This window comes from Hemiscyllium ocellatum, chromosome 37, assembly GCF_020745735.1.
Source record: "Hemiscyllium ocellatum isolate sHemOce1 chromosome 37, sHemOce1.pat.X.cur, whole genome shotgun sequence".
Taxonomy (NCBI): domain Eukaryota; kingdom Metazoa; phylum Chordata; class Chondrichthyes; order Orectolobiformes; family Hemiscylliidae; genus Hemiscyllium; species Hemiscyllium ocellatum.
In genome coordinates, this window is record NC_083437.1 from 2,619,083 (window position 1) to 2,639,725 (window position 20,643).

The 20,643-nt window shown below is 43.2% G+C and overlaps 1 protein-coding gene across 1 annotated transcript in view; it reads right to left on the reverse strand.

Annotated features, from left to right (window-relative positions):
* Positions 1-20,643, reverse strand: part of LOC132833749 (ephrin type-B receptor 2) — a 336,527-nt gene that overhangs the window by 226,227 nt on the left and 89,657 nt on the right. The gene's annotated exons all lie outside the window — the stretch shown is intronic.

Genomic DNA, 20,643 nt, shown 5'->3' on the forward strand with positions numbered 1-20,643 from the left:
GGATTGCCAGCCAGGAAGGGAGTATAGTATCAGTCGACTCATTCTTGTCCTACCTGGGGCTGATGTGATTGCAGAAAAGGCAGGAACTGCCTATTGAGTGATAAATTGAACTTACCATCCAAACACCGTTCTGCTATAAATGGGAGGCTGGCAAGATTCTAGTATTTTGGACCACCACCATCCTGCCTAATTAAGTGTTCTTTCTACTTGCAGGCACGTCACCTCTGGGGCAGGAAGGTTCCATGCAGAATGCCAAATGTCTGGAACACACCAGAGTGTACAAACAATGTGGACAGCGACAGAGTGTGTGGACAATCTGAGTCATATCGACATGAAAAGCTACAGGACACGTCAAAGGGTGTGAAAATCTGGAATGTGTTGGATAGTAGATAAAATTTTGGCACAAATAGGAGAACATGGAACAATGTGGAACATATAATTGAGGGTGTGGCACATTCTAGAAGATGGGAGGAGTTTGGAAGAATTGGCTTGTTTGGACCAGTTGGGGCTTCAATCTCTTTTGAAGCTGACATAACTTTGTCTTCACATAAAAGGAATGTAATTCAGGCAGTAGCATCTCTGGGAAGCTCACTCTAGAATAAAGACAAAGTGCTGCAATCAGTGGGTATGGGAGCATATGTGGAGACTGAAAAACTTAACATATAGTCTGATGTGACTACATCACCTTCTGTATTTATTTCAGATTTCCAGGTTCTGGAGTACTTTACGTTATTTAACTTCCAAAATAAGCTTACCTCATTTTTGGGCTCTACCACTTCCTCCACCTTGGCCTGCTGGGAGCTGAAAAGAATCCTGTAGGGCTTCATTTAGTCACTGGTCCCCTCAAGTCAAATACCCTTTAGATTAGCATTACATTGGTCACCAATCTCAAGTCACTCTCTATTACTACACAAAAAGTTACAGTGTGGACCGAAGTTTACATGATCCTGAGGTGGTCAGTTTCTGATTTGTTTCTCTGCCTGTAATTACAATGTGGCAACAAGTTTTCTACACCTTTGCTGACCATAGAAACAGTCCTGAGGGATCTATTCGTCTGTTCTCAATTGGGCACTTAAAATGCTGAGGTTTCAAAATTAAAAGAAAAATGTTTTGAAGATGTGCTGGAAACATAAAAATCAGATTATTGTTTTGACAGGATGCTTTTAACAGGAACAAAATTGTCTCCAGTGTCATACTTACTGAGTGAATAAGAAACAGTCAGTGACAGTGAGGCCCAATGCAATTAATTGATATTAAAAACTGACTCCACTGACAGTTATTTGAGTTGAAATGAGATTTCCATTGTGTATACTCTTGACTATACATATGTGGCATGTACTGACAAGACTTCAAGCATATATAAATTATAATAATTTTACTAATCTCCCAATCTTTTCAAATTTGTAAGCTACCTTTTTTGGAAAGACAATTTTTCTAGCTTTGTAATGTGAATATATGAGCTGCATTATCACAAATTCTGCAACCCCTTCAAAATAGCAAAGACTTGAATTTAACAGCAAGGACTAATTTAGGCCAATATTGGAGACATGATGGCGTCATGTCTTCATGATGGCATAGAAAATGTGCTCATCTCGGGATGAGGACTGAGGTCCACTATACACACTCTTTGGAATTGCCTGGAAGGTTTCCACTTGCTGTAAGTCTGAGTTCATGGGTAACTTTGCTGCCACTGACTTCATTCTCATCAAGCCATGTTCCCAATTCCCTGCTAGGCCATACTGGGCATTTGTAAAACTATAGCTCAATTTTAGAATTCAAATTCTGGTTTTAAAATACCGCCTTCACCTCAGCAGGCACATGAACAAGCAGGGAATGGAGGAATACAGATGGCAGGAAGCAGATGGGATTGATTTAGAATAGCAACATTGTCAGCACTTAAAGAACCACCAGAGACCAGGCACCTGCTCAATCCCTAACAGGACAGGACCCTGCGGTCTTGGCCATGATGGATTTTGTCCAAATGCAGAGGCAGGTGGAGCAGCAGACAGGCAAATAAGACACAATGGGCCAGATTACCCAAAAGTACAGTGAATCATGCAATCCATCTGTATCCAAGAACAAAGGAATGGTGACAGTGGGGCAGAGAACCTTTAGTCTAAACCAGGTGTCCCCTCGCAAGCAGAAAGAGCCCTCTCAGAAGGCACCCAGCAGAGTTGGAATAATGCACAGGACACTGCAGAGATGGCTGGGCCTTCCATCAGCACACCGCCTGCTCCCCCCAACCCTTGGAAGTTCATGCCAAGGAAGGTCAGCTTGCCTTTAGTAAGATGACACTTCTGGACTATCCAAAAATGCTCCTAAGGCTGCCTCAGCAAACCTCCAGAGCCAACCATCTCCACTGCTGAGCAGGCTCTCCTCTATCTCTGGAACTGGAAAGCTCATTAATTGCAGTAGGAGGGAAAGGAGGAGGAAAAACTCTTGAGGGCACATGGGTGGCACTGTTCAGTAAAATAATTCACAAGTTATAAAAGTCTGTTTTTCAGCATTCATGTGATTAATCATTAGTCTATGCAAGGCCCAAGTCTTGGTTGTATCTTCCTGTATCAGTATTAATGTTTCAAATGCAAGCATGACCCTTCTTCAGAACTCAGTCAGATCAGACCTGAAACATTAACTCTGCTTCTCTCTCCACAGATGTGGCTAGACCGCATTCTCTGTACTTGTTACAAAGTGTGATGATACAAGAATGTTAACAGTGATTAATTAGTGATAATTCATATTTATCTGTCTCTAAATTTTGTTCAAAGTGTTGTGGTATTTAAAATTCTAATTTGGGGTGAGTACAATAACAACTGAATTCATAAGAGGATTCATAGAAAGCAGGTCCAGGGGCTTTAATTAAAACTAATAGGTTAACCACAGAAGTAACTGGATTGTTAAATGGAGAATAGAAATTAGTTAGTTTAGGTATAAAATCAGAAAACCTCAACAGTGCAGAATGACACCTGTCAAGTCCTACATCGACCCTCTGAAGAGCATCACATCCAGACCTCCACTCTATCTCCATAATCTTGCATCTACCATGGCTAACTTACCTAGCCTGCACATTCCTGGACACTACAGGGCAATTTGGCAGTGCCAATCCACCCAACTTGTACATCTTAGGACTGTGGCAGAAAAGTGAAGCACCCAGAGGAAAATCATGCAGACATGGGGAGAACATGCAAACTGCACACAGTCACCCAAGGCTGGAATCAAACTTGGGTCCCTGGTGATGTGAGGCAGCAGTGCTAAACAGTGAGCCACCATGCCACCCTGGAGGTTTGGTGAGGCAGTCTCAGGAGCATTTTTAGTTCAATAGTCCAGAAATGCCAAGGGTGTTCTTATCAGGGGCAAGTTGACCCTCCTCAGCCTGACCTTCCAATTACTATGCTGTTGAGAACTTCAGGATATTTTGTAGCAGACGCAGAGCTGTAATGGCAAAGACACTGGGCTAGTAATCCAGAGGCCCATAATAATTCGCTGGGACAAGAGTTCAAATCTCTCCAAAACAACTGATAGAATTTCAATTCTGATAATTAAGGTATAGAATTAAAAAGTAGTTCTCAGTAATGCGTAGTGGTATTATCAGAGCACCATAGTGAATGGTGTAGTTTGAATTCAATCAAAGGCTTGGAATTAACTGTCTAATTATGGATGTGAATCTGTTGTACTCCAGGTCCACAGCAAAGGGGTTGACTTTTAACTGCCCTCTGGGCAATTAGGTATAGACAATAAATGCTGGACTAGCCACTGATTTGCACATCCCATGAATGAATTTTAAAAAACTATCTGGTTCTCTTCTGTCATTTTAAGGAAGGGAGTCTGCTTTCCTTATCCAACTGACCTGCATGTGGCTCTGAAACAGCTGTAAGTCACTTAGCTACACCAAACCACTGCAGTAAAGGCAAATAGGAGGAAAGTAGATAATCCACCTATAGTTAACTTGGGCAACATATGGTGTATCACTTCCTTGATGTCAATATAAAGGTGATCACAGAGAATATTCTGAAGGAATGAGCCAGAGGTTGTGGAACATGACAAGCATTAAAGGTTGTACAATTAGATTCTTAGAAGCACCAAGAGAAGCATTTTTTTTAAAAAAAGATCATACTTCCAGTGCTACATGCTAATGAAGTAGAGTTAACAAGATAGGGAGGAGCAATGTGTGGCTTGAGGCATTGTGCAGGAGGCAGGGCTTCAGATTCTTGGGGCATTGGTACTAGTCCTAGAAGAGATGACACATACTCAAAAGGGATTGTGACCAATGGACTCACTGGGAGGTTCACTAGAATGATTATGGAGTTCAATTAAATTGGCAGGTGATTGGACACTATTGTAATAGATGAATAAGGCACATAAAGGAACAGAACTATTGGAGAGTATTAAATGACAAAATAGCAGAATATTACATTTGTACTCTTGCATTGTTTAAATATCATGAGAAATGTGAATTATTCTCAAGCATACTGTTTAAAAAAGGGAAGAAAAGGAGGTGGGTGGAAAGGAAAAGAGAGGAAAAGGAGAGAATCCAAAACTGGCTGAAAAACGGCAAATAAAATTCCATGTCAGTGTGAGATGATGCATTTTGATACTGTGCTGAATTCCTGTTTCTTTTTGTTGTATGCAATTTGTACTGTAAGCAAAATTCTGAGAAAATTGTAAAATTTAAGGAACAATGGGTTTGTGGCATTTGACTGTTCCAAGGGGACTTATTGCAAGGATTTCAATAGGTCACTCAGTGAGGTTCAGGAATACCTGAACGCCAGTCATAGCTTCAAAGTTGAAGTAAGAGAGAGAGAGAGAGAGAGAGAAGCAGACTCTATGTTCAACAGGCCTGTTGTTAGCTGTGATGATAAAAACAACCAAATACAGTAATTTCTTCCAGAACACAATAGTTGCATTCCTGTGTGAACCTGCACTATACAAAAATCACACAAGACAAATACACTGAAAGTGCTAATGATGTAATTGCGTTTTAGAAACCGCATTCTATATTCACCCAATCGCATTGGAGCTAATGTGCATTAATGAATGATGAATTACAGCTGAACTGACTGTACATGTTTTGGTGTAATTCAAGCTCAAGGAGGTCCAATAGCACTTGAACAGCTCTTTGGACAGAAGGCTCAGGGAAGTCCAAGGAGCTGAGATGGGTTCAAAAATAGCCTGCATGTAATTAATAGTTGGGTAACTAGACTATATAGGGTCTGCATTGGAAGGGGTCATGGAAGTCATAAAATAAGAAGTCAGAAATCCAAAGAATTTGTGTTGCAGACGTTTAGTCCCCTGTCTAGGTGACATCCTCAGTGCTTGGGAGCCTCCTGTGAAGCGCTTCTGTGATGTTTCCTTCGGCATTTGTAGTGGTTTGAATCTGCCGCTTCCGTTGTCAGTTCCAGCTGTCCGCTGCAGTGGTCGGTATATTGGGTCCAGGTCGATGTGCTTATTGATTGAATCTGTGGATGAGTGCCATGCCTCTAGGAATGCCTTAGTAGCCACACACGCAGATGACAAGCAACATGAATTTGACTGGGACAACACTACTATTATAGGACAAGCCAATATACCGGCCACTGCAACGGACAGCTGGAACTGACAACCAGAAGTGGCAGATTCAAACCACTACAAATGCTGGAGGAAAGATCACAGAAGCGCTTCACAGGAGGCTCCCAAGCACTGAGGATGTTAACTAGAAACGTCTGCAATACAAATTCCCAGCTCGGCGAACAGAACCACAACAATGAGCACCCAAGCTACAAATCTTCTCCCAAACTTTGGGCTTAAAAGAAGCTGGTGCACAATTAGGAGCTCCGTAAGTAGAAAGTGGGATTAAAAGCCTACAAACAGTATTTGCTTTGTGCAGGTGAGCCAATTTTGATCTTAGGAGACAGTTCCAGGAGCAGTATTGGCTTAGTGAACCTCGCTATTTGTGAAAAGCTGGAGTTGCGCTGTGTGTAAGTACTGAAGATCAATTTTCAAACATCTAGGGGGTGTAATCCCAGGGAAGGAAGGTGGATCACAATAGTGTGAATAGTTATTGAGATAGTTCATGATCGAATGTTTTTGAAGGAAGTTTGAAGACTAGGTCATCAAAAGCAGAGTCATAATCCCTTGTGACATTTTTATGCGATTTGGAGACCCATAGCATCTTTAATGTCTTGGGGGTGTTTGTTGGATCTGTCTTGATTGCATTTACTGCTTCAGTGTTCCGTGGGGTGCTCAACCAGACATTCTTTGTTACCATTATTGGTCTGGTGTAGTGTCAACCCTTTCTTGTTAAGAATTTTGAACGTTTGAGTAAGTTTTATTTGTTATAAACTCATTAATATTTGATGTTAAGATAAACCTGGCTGAATTGTTATTATTATAGTCTGAGACCAATCTAATTAGCTACATTTCCAATCTGGTTAAATTTAAAATTTGTTGTGACCTGTACAGAAGTGGGTCAAGAAGGAATTGGTGACCCCCTTTCAACCTCAGTGCAGCAAAATAAATGCTAGTAGTATTATGAATGGAATGGAAGTCAACACTCTGGAATGGCAGAGTGGTTTGAGGATACGGGCTCATATTTTAAAAGAAACTACAGATTGTTACACCGCTAAAAAATAACCAATTCAAAAGCTATGTTTCATTACAACACAGAACACAATAGCCAATTGTTGACTCTAAAACTCTGTAAAACCTCAATAAAAGTTCAGTTGAACAGGATACAAAGTCTGGATAAAGATTGAGATGTTCGAGATGGTATGTTTGAGGTTGAACGGGATGCTGCCTGCCATGAGGAAATACAAAACTAGAAAATGTGAAACTTTAATTATTGGACTAATTCAGCTTGGCAGGCTGACATAAGCAAAGTGTTTAAAGGTTTGAAAAGATAGGAGAGGGATTAAAAGTGGTTGGATTGGGGCAAGGCATCAAGATTAAACTAAGTATTCATTTTACATTATCTTGACTAAAAGTCATTCAGAAAATAAACATTTAAAATCCACCTCAAAATGGTCTGCCTCTTTAAAGTGTTAAACATGGAGGTTCGAATGAGTTAGCAGTGGAAACATACAAATTATACATACAAAAAAATTTCAGCACCTGTAAATATATTTTTAAATCAATCAATCTGTTCTGAGATACTATGACACATCTGTGGAGCTAGTGAGACTTGAATTCAAGCTTTTTAACCCAGAAGCAGGAAGACTACTACTCCACCACAAGACCCTGTCAGCACACTCCTGAATACAATTCAATTAATGAAATGGCAGTCCCTCAAAGTGTAGTAAATTCTCAAATGAAACATACAAGATTAAACTGTTGATTGAGGGGGAACTGATAAACTGCAAAACTGGTAATGGAAAACCCAAATCATAGCAATGGACACCAAGGAGTCTCTTTTCAGGGATACCTGGGCATGGACACAGCAATTGAAGCAAGATATGGTCAGGTCCTACCACTCCCTCCAAGGGCTATTACCCCAACCCCACCCTACATCGCCCCCCAACCCTGTCCAACCGCATTCCTGCCCCCAACCCTGTCAAACACCATCCCCAAACCGCCCCACACTGCCTCCCCAACCCCATCCAACACCACCCCCAACCCCATCCAACACCGCCCCACCAGCCCCGTCCAACACCACACCCCAACCCCATCCAACATCACCCCCAACCCCATCCAACACCGCCCCCAACCCCATCCAACATCACCCCCAACCCTGTCCAACACCACACCCCAACCCCATCCAACATCACCCCCAACCCCATCCAACACCGCCCCCAAACCCATCCAACACCGCCCCCAACCCCATCCAACACCACCCCCAACCCCATCCAACACCGCCCCACCAGCCCCGTCCAACACCACACCCCAACCCCATCCAACATCACCCCCAACCCCATCCAACACCGCCCCCCAACCCCGTCCAACACCGCCCCCAACCCCGTCCAACACCGCCCCCCAACCCCGTCCAACACCGCGCCCCAACCCTGTCCAACACCGCGCCCCCAACGTCCAACGCTGCTCCCGCCCCAACCCCATCCAACACCGCCCCCCACCCCGTCCAACACCGTCCCCGCCCCCAACCCTGTCCAATACTGCTCTCCGCCCTAACCCTGTCCAACACCGCCCTCCTGCCCCCAACCTCATCCAACACCGCTTACGACCCCCCACCCCGTCCAACACCACCCCCACACTCCAACACCGTCCAACACCGCCCTCCGTCCCCCAACCCCGTCCAACACCGCTCCCTGCACCTAACCCCGTCCAACACTGCCCCCGTCGCCCCCAACCCTGCCCAACACTGCCCCTGCCCCCAACCCCGTTCACCACTGTCCCCCAAACCCATCCAACACCGCCTCCCGGCTCCCAACCCCTTCCAACACCACCCCCTGCCCTCCAACCCCGTCCAACACTGCTTCCTGCCCCAACCCCATCCAACACAGCCCCCAACCCCGTCTCCAACCCCATCCAACAGGACCCCATCCAACACTGTACCCCACCCTCAACCCCATCCAACACCTACCCCCCCAACCATGCCCAACACCGCTCCCCAACCCTGTCCAACACTGACCCTCGCCCCCAATCTTGTCCAACACTGACCCCCGCCCCCCTGTGTAGAACTCCAGGGAAAGTGTGGGGAGAGAGAGATGGTGGGAGGTCAGTCATTTGGAGACGCTGCCTGTTTAATCACTTTAAATAAAAGACGCAATCACTATTGGTAAAACGTCTTGATGTAATGTTTCTATCGGGACCTCGAGATCTCCTTCGGATAATCTGATTTTCAGATTATTGGTATTTGGATAATTGATGTTCCTCTGTCATAGAATCTTACATGGATTCATGCAGTTTTTGAGCAAAGTACAATGTAACTCTGCTAGTATAAATTCACCCCACAAACGGATATGTGTGTGTGTGTGTGTGTGTGTGTGTGTGTGTGTGTGTGTGTGTGTGTGTGGAGGGTGGGCATGAGGGGAGGTGTTGTGGGTGACTGTGAGAGTTTATGTGTGTGAGAGTGTAAAGGGGTCTAAGAGGGTGACAGGATGTATGTGTGTCTGTAGTAGTGTGTGTCTGTGTTATATATGCGTGTGTGCAAGAGAGTGCCTGTGTGTGTGTGTGTGTGTGTGTGTGTGTGTGTGTGTGTGTGTGTGTGTGTGTGTGTGTGTGTGTGTAGTGCAGTGGGGTCACCTGCCTGTGACATGAACCCAAGGTCCTGGTTGAGGCCATCGCTATGAGTACCGAACTTAGCTATCAGTCTCTGCTCGGCTATTTTTCGCTGCTGCCTGTCCCGAAGTCTGCCTTGGAGGATGGTCACCCGAAGGTCTGAGGTCAAATGTCCTGGGACGTAGGGACCGCATTGCCTTATACACATACACAGGCACTCCTACACACACTCTTACAGCCACACATGCACCCTCTCACAGACTTAGCAGCCCCCTTTACACTCACACACACATACACATGCTCTCTCACAGACACTCACAACCCCCTGCCCCAGACACACACACACACCTGCCCCACATGCACACATACACATATCTGTTTGTGGGGTGAATTTGTTCGTGCAGAGTTACATTGTACTTTGCTCAAAAACTGCATGAATCCATATAAGATTCTGTTAGAATCAGTCTAAACATTATGACACAGACAGCAGCACACAGGGGGCTAACACCTTCAATACATTATCTGGGCTGACAGACACCAATTGTTAAAGTTCACTTGAGAATGTAACTTTTAAAAAAATTGCGATTTACATCTGAAAGAAGTGAAACTAACATGGTCATCTTAACAGATGAGAAACTGAACAAACTATCAAGGTATTTTTCAATGTATAATTTCAGTTACATCACATTGTAGACTTTTGCTACAAATTCTTTGTCTCATAATCGTGTCCTCCACAACCACCTGATGAAGGAGCAGCACTCTGAAAGCCAGTGCTTCCAATTCAACCTGTTGGACTATAACCTGGTGTTGTGCAAACAGTAAAGGTCACCTGGGAGGCAGTTAACAACTTTTACCGTTAAATGTTATCGAGTAAATATCATTAACCCTGGAGATCGGATTGTGTAGCACTTCTCAAGTGGGTACTCATACAGTTTCCCAACTCGTACAGTCCAGATTGCTGTTGACAGCTTTTTAGTATGTCGCTTGAACATAATACTTTATGGCCAACTTCTCAAAGATGTGCTGCACAATATTGTGAACAAAACACAGCAGCAAAAGGTTCAGTAATCAGGATCTGGAGGGCAGAATGTAGCAAATTACTAGACAGACAGCAAGAAAAGGGCAGCACGGTGGCACAGTGGTTAGCACTGCTGCCTCACAGCGCCAGAGGCCAGGGTCCAATTCCCGCCCCAGGCACATGTCTGTGTCGAGTCTGCACATTCTCCCTATGTCTGTGTGGTTTTCTTCCGGGTGCTCCGGTTTCCTCCCACAGTCCAAAAATGTGCAGGTTAGGTGAATTGGCCATGGGAAATTGCGCATAGTGTTAGGCGAACAGGTAAATGTAGGGGAATGGGTCTGGGCGGATAGGTCTTTGGAGGGTTGGTGTGGACTTGTTGGGACGAAGGGCCTGTTTCCACACTGGAAGTAATCTAATCTAATCAAAAGCACATTAAACATGCAAATTATGCTTGAACGTTAACCTTTGCAATTCTTGGTGAAGTGTGATGCAGGAAATAAAGCTATTTCCAAACTATAATTGTAAATACAATTTAGAAACCTGGCTTTCAAAATATAGAGGACTATTAAAAGTGGCCAGGCCCATTGATGAGATTCAGGCATTGAATTGGTTTCAATGCTTTGATATATTTGGCAATAGTGGTACGATTAATGAGCTAACTAAATTTTTTGGTTTATAAGTGAATAGTAATGGACTATTGTGGAGCCGTAATAGTGTCTCTCCCTCTGAGCTACAGGTCTGGGTTCAGGTCTTATCTGTTTCACAGGTCTGTCAGAACATGTTTGAATATGTTGAGTGAAAAATATACAGTATGGTGCTATATGATCTGCCAAAGAAACTCAGCAGGTCGTCAGCATGTGTGGAGAGAAGTGAGTTCACATTTCAGCTTGATGACTTGCATCCGAACTGGGAGAAATTAGAAAGATCAGATGTCTCAAGCAAGTGGTATCAGGGAGTGTGGAAAAAGAACAAAAGAAAAGCTCTGTGATAGCAGTATGATAGGAGAAATGTCACTGGAGCAAGCTCAAACAAAGTGGGAACGGGACAAATAAAGAAACAAAAGATGTAACTAGAGGAGCAAACAGCACCATAGTGAACAGCTGAAATCTGAAAATAAACAGGAATCAATCAGAAACATGCAAATTATAAAAAAAAGGTTACAGAATGAAATTGTGCAATTCACTGTTTATCTCAGCAAGCTAGAAAGTGTCTCAATGAAGAATGAGATGTAGTGACTCACATTTATGCTGAGATTCACAGCAACAGTGCAAAACAATGTGATTTTGTACGTAGTAGAGTGAGAGTGAATGTAAAATTTGAGATCTGAATGGGAGAACTAAAATACTCGAAACTCAGAGTTACATTGATAGATTGAATTGAGATGTCCTCCAGTCGTGTCCTGTCACTCCAGCTCACTGCATTGTGAGCAGAAATATAATTTGCTAAATTAGGAAAGTCCACATAAACGGCTGTTTCATTTAAGAAGTGTGCTTGGGATCTTGGACAGCGAGGTGAGGAGGGAAAAGCACACTTGTCAAATCTTCTGCAATAGCATGGGAAGGTGCCATGGAAAACGAATGGATGTTTCTTTATTTGTCCTATTAGCAGTTTGTTATTTAATCCTCTTCACCTTATCTCAGACTTCCGTTTTTTTCATTTCTCCAGACTACCTCTTCCACCACTTGCTTAATATGCTTGGTCTTTCTACTTTATCCCAGTTCTACTGAAGGACCACTGAAATGTTAACTATTTCTTTCTCTACAAATGCTGTCTGACCTTTTGAGCATTTCCAGCATGTTCTGTTTTTTTGTTTCAGATTCTCAGCACCTCCAGTATTTTGATTTGAAATCTGTCATCTCATATTCCAATCTAAGAATTATGATGCAGTCACCACAAATAATAGACTTCTGCACACGCCATACAATCTGAAGGTGAAGGCAAGATTCAGTATGTCTTTCCATCCACCTTGAGCATACACACTGGAAAGGGGTAAACAATGAAGCTTTGCGATTATATCCACAAATGAAGAGTTTAATGAAAGCTGTTGCTATGTTGTGAGAAGTCATCATGAGGTGAAGATGGCTCTGCTTCTCATGGTGGTTCAGTTCGACAAAGTGGTGGCATAGTGGTAATGTTACTGGACTACTCATTCAGAAAGGGATTAGAGTGGTGCTGGAAAAGCACAGCAGGTCAGGCAGCATCTGAGGAGCAGGAAAATCGACGGTTCGGGCAAAAGCCCTTCGTGAAAGGCTTTTGCTCAAAACGTCAATTTTCCTGCTCCTCGGATGCTGCCTGACCTGCTGTGTTTTTCCAGCGCCACTCTAATCTAGACTCTGGTTTCCAGCATCTGCAGTCCTTGTTCTTATCTACTAATTCAGAAACTCAGACTAATTTCCAACTGGGTAGATAGCACAATTTGAATCCAATAAAAATTTGGAAAAGAAAGCCAATCTTAATGACAATCACTGTTTGATGTGAAAAGGAAATGCACTGCCCTTACTTGGTCTGACTTACATGTGACTTCAGAACCACTACAATTGACTATGTCTAGGCCAATAATTATTTCTACTGTGTTAGCAAGTACTAACTTTCATTTAGAATTGGCCTATAAATTGTATTCTAAGCTAATATTCTTGTCAAGCATACGTACAGCAAGGTTTATATTCAAATTCAAATTCAAATGAAAGATAGACAGAAGGAGAGGGATGGAGGACAGGTAAGGATGGGAGTGGGGCAACAGATATCTCCTACTACCAGCCAGCAGATTCCAGTGTACAGTTGACCAGGATCATGCCTATGAAACATACAGATAACTCACTTAGGACTCTTGCTATTAAAATTGAGGGCTTTGCTACTTCCTGCAGGCTGAATCCGTTTGAATTTCAACTTGAAATCAGTGTAATGGAAATAGAGAAATGATCTATGGACCACAATTGTCAGAATTATATTTGTCAAAAGTCATCACTGGTTTATAAATTTGGCTATTGCCATTGGTTCTTACAATTACTGTTTAAAATATGAAATGAAATGATGGTCTAATTGAAACAGTGCGATATAGATAGTTAGAGTGTAGGATAAATCGGGAATGAAATTGCATTGTGCTCAAGTGCTCCCTGAGACAATGTTGATATGAAGCTTTTATTTTCAACAGCTGTAAAACCCCAGGGTTGTTGAATTATGAGCAATACACAAATAATTAATTACTTTTATTGAATAGATTGCAATTATTTCAGCTAGGCCTGGTAATGGATTCTGGGACTAACTGCACAGTGAGCAATGGTGAAGTGCTAATTCATGAGAGGAGGTTTTAGTACTGGTTTGTAAATTACACTATGGTATACGAGTGGAGTCAGTAAAAATGATGCATGCAGAACCAGACACATGAAGAATTTGATTCTATAATAAATAAAGGGTTTACTTATGGAATGATGGATCTAATTGTTGAACCCAGCCATGAATCATAAGTAAACACAGGCACACTTTTCTGATTGCTAGAATTGCTGCAATAATGCTATACCTTCATTCTCACATGAATGTGCCACTCCTGAACTCTTATCAATTGCCGTTTGAAATACTTCCACATGTCCAATGTGGAATTATTCTTAAACAGCCACCTCCATTCAATATCCTCCAGGTCCTCCTTTATATTTTTGTAGTTCGCCTTCCCCCAGTTTAACACCTTCACCCAAGGACTACTGTTATGAGTATCTCTCCATGAGTATCTTAAAACTGATGGTATTATGGTCACTCGTCCCGATATGGCAAATGGGACTATATTTATTAGGACATCTAGTTGGCATGGACGTGTTGGACCAAAGGGTCTGCTTCCAAGTTGTATAGGGGGGATTGGCTAGCTCAGTTGGCTAAATAGCTGGTGTGCAGTGTAAACTGAGGCCAAAATAAGGGTTCAGTTCCCACACCCTCTAAAGTGACCAGGAAGCACTCTCCTTTTCTTTACCCAGAGAGTGGTGGGGGCATGGAATGCACTGCCTGCGGGAGTGGCAGAATCAGAATCATTGGTGACCTTTAAGCGGCAATTGGATAGGTACACGGATAGGTGCTTAAGCTAGGACAAATGTTCGGCACAACATCGTGGGCCGAAGGGCCTGTTCTGCGCTGTATTGTTCTATGTTCTATGTATAACTTTATGAGTCTATGAGTCCGCTCCTCTCCCAGTTTTACATGGTGGTTTGCTGTGCAGCTCAGATATCCTTCACACAATTGTTACTTCAAGTCACTCAAATAATAAGAGGAAGATCATAGCAAAGTGTCTTTCTGGGGATATGAGGAGAGCACCTGAACAAATTTCCTCCCACAAACCTCCCCCCCCGGTTGCAACAATAAGTCTGTGACTTAATGACACAGTCAGAATTACTCCTAGAACTTGGTCACTGGACCTGACCCTTTTCTAATATCTGATTATTTATAATGCTCAAACTCGTTGAGAATTGATACCAAGATGCAATAGTAATAGAGTGGGCGGCACGGTGGTTAGCACTGCTGCCTCACAGCACCAGAGACCTGGGTTCAATTCCTGACTCAGGTGACTGACTGTGTGGAGTTTGCACATTCTCCCCGTGTCTGTGTGGGTTTGCTCCGGTTTCCTCCCACAGTCCAAAGATGTGCAGGTCAGGGGAATTAGCCACGCTAAATTGCCCATAGTGTTGGGTAAATGTACAGGAATTAGTGGGTTGCAGGTCGGTGTGGACTTGTTGGGCCGAAGGGCCTGTTTCCACACTGTAAGTAATCTAATCTAATCTGCAAGGACTCTTCTTTAGCTGTCTGCTTCTTGTGCATTTTTTTGTTCTTTCTCCATTGAAAGAAACATGCTCAATTTAAACATTAAAGCCTTTCAACTAATCTGCACATTTTAATAATTAAGGTGCTTTGTAACTATTTGTTAATGTTTAATTTCCTCATTTTCTTCTTACATCTCCTGGGCCCTGATATCATTTAATACAGAATTGCTGTGTATCCTTTGTTTTCAACCATCTTGGGATTTAAGCTAATCTCACCCTGTCAGTCAATTCTCACAGTTGTCCAATTATGTATTAACCAGAAATCCCTCAGAAAATTATTCACAGGTGTCGTGTTGGAAAACAGCAAGAAATTTCCATAGAAAAAGGCTACAACAATCACTCTCAAGATTTCTATTAATCTCCTGCTGTCATCTGCCTCTGCTCTGCTTTTTATGAACTCACAAAGCATTTGTCGCTCCAGAGTCTGGAATCAATATGGCTTTACACAGAATCATGCCACAAGTCATGTCTGTTATTCAGCAAAATCACCACCCTAAGTCCTAAATATGTCAAATTCCTCCTTGTTACAAAACTATGCTTGAAACATTTAAATCCAATAAAATCTCCCAGTCGCTGCTGTCTCCACTTCTACATAAACAAGCCTTCTCAAGTTTTAGTGCCAGAGATTAATATTTCTGATATTAATATTAATATCAGATTCTAACATTCACAGCAAAATGGTTAACTTATTTATACAGTGCTCACACAAAACTTCAGCATACACATCATCTGCTTGCTGAGGAAACAATGCTGTTTCCAAAGAGAATACATCAGTTTAATAATCAGTTTAACAATCTGAGGCAGTCTTATATTTTGACAGTCAGTAATACAGGACTGTAAGACAATAAATCCTGCATTTTCTACAGTATAGCTCTTCTGTGGGTAATTCATTTTCTTGATATGTAGTATGCACAAAGTTCTATTCAAGATATAATTTTAAGTAATATAGCCGTGGGCAGCACGGTGGCACAGTGGTTAGCACTGCTGCCTCACAGCGCCTGAGACCCGGGTTCATTTCCTGCCTCAGGCGGCTGACTGTGTGGAGTTTGCACATTCTCCCCGTGTCTGCGTGGGTTTCCTGCGGGTGCTCCGGTTTCCTCCCCCTGATGTGCGAGTCAGGTGAATTGGCCATGCTAAATTGCCCGTAGTGTTAGGTAAGGGGTAAATGTAGGGGTATGGGTGGGTTGCGCTTCGGCGGGTCGGTGTGGACTTGTTGGGCCGAAGGGCCTGTTTCCACACTGTAAGTAATCTATTTGCTCGTTAGATGTGGATGTTGCTGGACCAGGTAAAAACAATGACTGCAGACGCTGGAAACCAGATTCTGGATTAGTGGTGCAGGAAGAGCACAGCAGTTCAGGCAGCATCCGACGTTTCGGGCAAAAGCCCTTCATCAGGAATACAGGTTTTTACTGCTCCTCGGATGTTGCCTGAAATGTTGTGCTCTTCCAGCAACACTAATCCAGAATGTTGCTGGACCAGCATTTATTGCCCATCCCTAACTGACCTTGTAAAGGTACTAGTGTGCTGCCTTCTTGAACTGCATGACTGACAAATTCTTTGAGCAAGTACCAAGCAAGTTAGACATAGGAGAGCTAATGAGCGTGATCTAGTTAGATTTTGAGAAGGCCTTTGACAAGGTGCTGCACAGGAGGCTGCTAAATAACATTGTGTTAAGAGCAAGGTATTGGCACGGACAAATGATGCGCTGACTGGCAGAAGACAGAATTGTAGGGATAAAGGGGACATTTTTTTAGGATGACAGTCAGTGACTATGAAATTCTGTAGGGCCACAACTATCACATTACACATTAATGATCTGTACAAAGGAACTGAGGATACTGTTGCTATGTGTTCATGAGACAAAGCAAAGATGGAGGAACAGGCAGTGTTAAGGAAGCTGGAAGACTGTAGTAGGACTTAGATAGGTTAGGAGAATGTTTGAAAGTGTGATATGTGCACTTTGGCAGGAAGAATAGAGGCATGGACTATTTTCAAAATGGGGAAAAGCTTCAGAAAATAGAAGCACAAAGGAACTTGAGAGTCCTGGTTCAAGATTCTCTTAAGGTTAATATGCAGGTTCAGTTGGCAGTTAGGAAAGCAAAAGCAATGTTAGCATTCATTTTGAGGGGGCAAACATACAAGAGAGGGATGGAGTGGTGAAGCTCTTGTCAGACCACATTTGGAATACTGTACCTAAGGATGTGCTGGCCTTGGAGGAGGTCCAGAGGGTGTTCACAGGAATGATCCTGGAGACGAAGAGCTCATAATAGGAGGAGCAGTTGAGGACTCTGGGTCTGTATTTGGCAATTAGAATGATGAGGGGGATCTGATTGAAACTTACAGAATACTGAAAGGCCTGGATAGGTTGGATGTGGAGAAGATTCCACTGGTAGGGTAGGCCCCAGAAGCACAGCCTCAAAGTGAAAGGATAGCCCCATAGAACTGAGATGAAGATAAGTTTCTTCAGCCAGAGGATGGTGAAGCTGTGGAACTCATTGCTGCGGAGGGCTATGGAGGCTAAGAAACTGAGTTAATTTAAGATAGAGCGTGATAAATTCTTGATTAGTAAGGGGATCAAGAGTTTTGGGAAGAAGCCAGGTGACTGGTGTTTTGAAACATAGCCAAAAAATGATTGATTTTAGCACAGTCTTGATGGACTGAATGACTTGTTTCTGCTCCTTTATTTTATGGTTTTATGCTACAGCCCATGTGGTGTTGTGACACCCACAAAGCTGTTAGGAAAATATTAAAGGATTTTGCCCTGTATATTGAAGGAACATTTACAGTCAGGTGAAACTATGGCTTGGAGGGGAATTCGAAGGTATTGTGATGATGCTGCCACTTTAAAAAGGTTATTTTGTCCTTGGTTTTTTTGAAAAGTGTTTGTAAAGGCACAGATACCGAAGAGTCTAGGGTGTGACAGCTAACCAGTGGAAGGGAGTGCCATTTCTCCCCATTCAGGGCTTTTTATTTAGCTGCAGCAGTCACTAGATGTTGGAGTCTAGAAGTATTGCAAGCTTTTTAAAGGATTCCTCTGACTTTCTCTGAAATCTCTCTCTGGTTGTTGTTCCCTCCTGCTTATAAGAATCTCTGTTTGAATTTATCTTTTTGCCAAGGGATGTGCTAATGGGACCAGGTATCAGGTTGGTTAAGCTTTCCAGTAGTTAAATTCTGTTTTCTTTTGTTTGCGTTTCACCGGTATGTTCAAATAAATTCTGTTTTACTTGAAGCTGAGTGGTTTGACAAGTTGCATCTCACCTGGAACACCCATTCACACCTGCCTTTAAAATAAGAGAAAGGGAGGAGCTAGGGTACCTTCTTCAAATATTTAGAGGTGGTCTGGCCTGTTCTACAACAATCTGCTGTCCTTGTCGCTCTTGGGGTCATGGGTATTGAAGGTGTCTATGAAAGATACTTGGTGAGTTATTGCAGTGCATCTTGCAAATAGCATACACTGTCGTGATGTAACGAGTGAATGCTGAAGGTGTCAATTAGGTGGGCTACTTTGTCCTAAATGGCCTATGGCTTCTAGAGTGTTGTTGGGGGTGCACTCATTGAAGAAGAATATTATATCACACTCATGATTTGTACTTGTAGACGTGTGAAAAGGCTTTGGAAGTCAGGAGATATTCAAAATTATGACCTGCTTTTGAATCCACAGTATATATAGAATCACAAAGTAAAGAAGTCCTGTGCCCGATCAAATCTACACAGGCAAAATACTCAAAGTTTATCCTCGTCCCAATTTCCAGCGCTAGGCCCAGAGTCTTGAATGTTATGTGACTGGTCCAGTTCAATTTCTAGTCAACGGATAATGGGGAATGAACAACAGTGATTTAAGAGTGTGTCAAATGGGAAAGCTGTGTTTCTTACATATACTTAAGGATGTGTTTACACCATACCAGGATTGTGTTAATAGTTCTTGCTAATGTAAGTACTAGGACGGGAAGTTAGCTGGTCAGTAATTTAGTGGAAGTAGGATCAAGGGGACAAGAGAAGACATGAGTGGGGATACTTTGGACAATAAAAATAAAACTAAACAATTTAGAAAGAGAAACTGTGAGGTTCTTGAGCTCTTTGGTATAGGAAGCGAGGAGGTATTGGAGGTTTAGGCAGACTTAAAATTGGACAAATTCCCAGGTCTGAATGAGTTGTATCTCAAATGATGTGGGAGATGAGGAAGGAAATGACAAGAGCCATGATCCAAATTTTTACTTCTCTCTGGCCACAGAGTGCCAGGGAACTGAAGGACAGCTCATTCTGTGTCTGCGAGTGAGCGGCGCTATGCCTGAGGAAAAGAAGGGTCAAGTTGCCAAGAAGGGCGCAAAGAAAGCGGTGAAGAGGGTGCCAGCGAAGGTTGGCAAGAAGAGGAGGCGGTCCAAGAAAGAACGATACTCCATCTACATCTAAAAACTGATGAAACAGATTCACCCTGACACCGGCATCTCCTCTAAGGCCATGAGCATCATGAACTCATTCGTCAATGATATTTTCGAGTGCATCGCGGGGGAGGCTTCCCGCCTGGCCCATTACAATAAGTGCAGCACCATCAGCTCCCGGGAGATCCAGACCACCGTGGGACTGCTGCTGCCCGGGGAGCTGGCCGAGCATGCCGTGTCGGACGGCACAAAGGCGGTGACCAAGTACACCAGCTCCAAGTGAAACACCGCATTAAACTGAGGCAAGCACATGCACAACCCAAAGGCTCTTTTAAGTTTTTAACACATTACCGAAAGAATGTGGACACTTTGGAGAGGGTGCAAAGAAGGTTTATGAGGATGTTGCCTGGTATGCAAGGTGCTATCTATGAAGACAGGTTTAGTAGGTTAGGTTTATTTTCACTAGAAAAAAGGAGATTGAGGGGGAACCTGATTGAGGTTTACAAAATCATGAAGGGTATCAACAGAGTGGATAGAGACAAGCTTTTTCCCAGAGTGAGGGATTCAATAATGAGAGGTCATGCTTTCAAGGTGAGAGGTGGAAAGTTTAAGGGGGATGCACGGGGCAAGTATTTCACACAGAGGGTTGTGGGCATTTGGAACATGTTGCCAGCAAAGGTGGTAGAGGCAGGCATGGTAAATTCATTGAAGATGCAGCTGGACAGATGTATGAGTAGGTGGGGCGGCACGGTGGCTCAGTGGTTAGCACTGCTGCCTCATAGCACCAGAGTCCCAGGTTCGATCCCAGTTCGGGCGACTGTGTGGAGTTTGCACGTTCTCCCTGTGTCTGCATGGGTTTCCTCCCACAGTCCAAAGATGTGCAGGTCAGGTGAATTGGCCACGCTAAATTGCCCATCGTGTTAGGTGAATTTGTCAAAAGGAAATGGATCTGGGTGGGTTACTCTTCGAAGGGTCGGTGTGGACAGGTTGGGCTGAAGGGCCTGTTTTCACACTGTAGGGAATCTAAACAAAAAAAGCTTAGGAATTAACCGACAGGTTTAGACAATTGATTTGAATCAGCTCAAGCTTGAAGGGCCAAATAGCCTGTTCCTGGATTGTAAATTTTCTTTGTTCTTTGACAGCAAATGTGACTCCACCTTTCAAAAAGGATTGTAGAGATAAACCATGGAATTACAGAGTGTGGGTGGTAGGGAAACTATTGGAGAAACTGCTGAAGGGAAGAACCAATTACCACTTGTTTTTATTCACTTGTGGGATATGGGTGTTGTTGCTGGCCAAC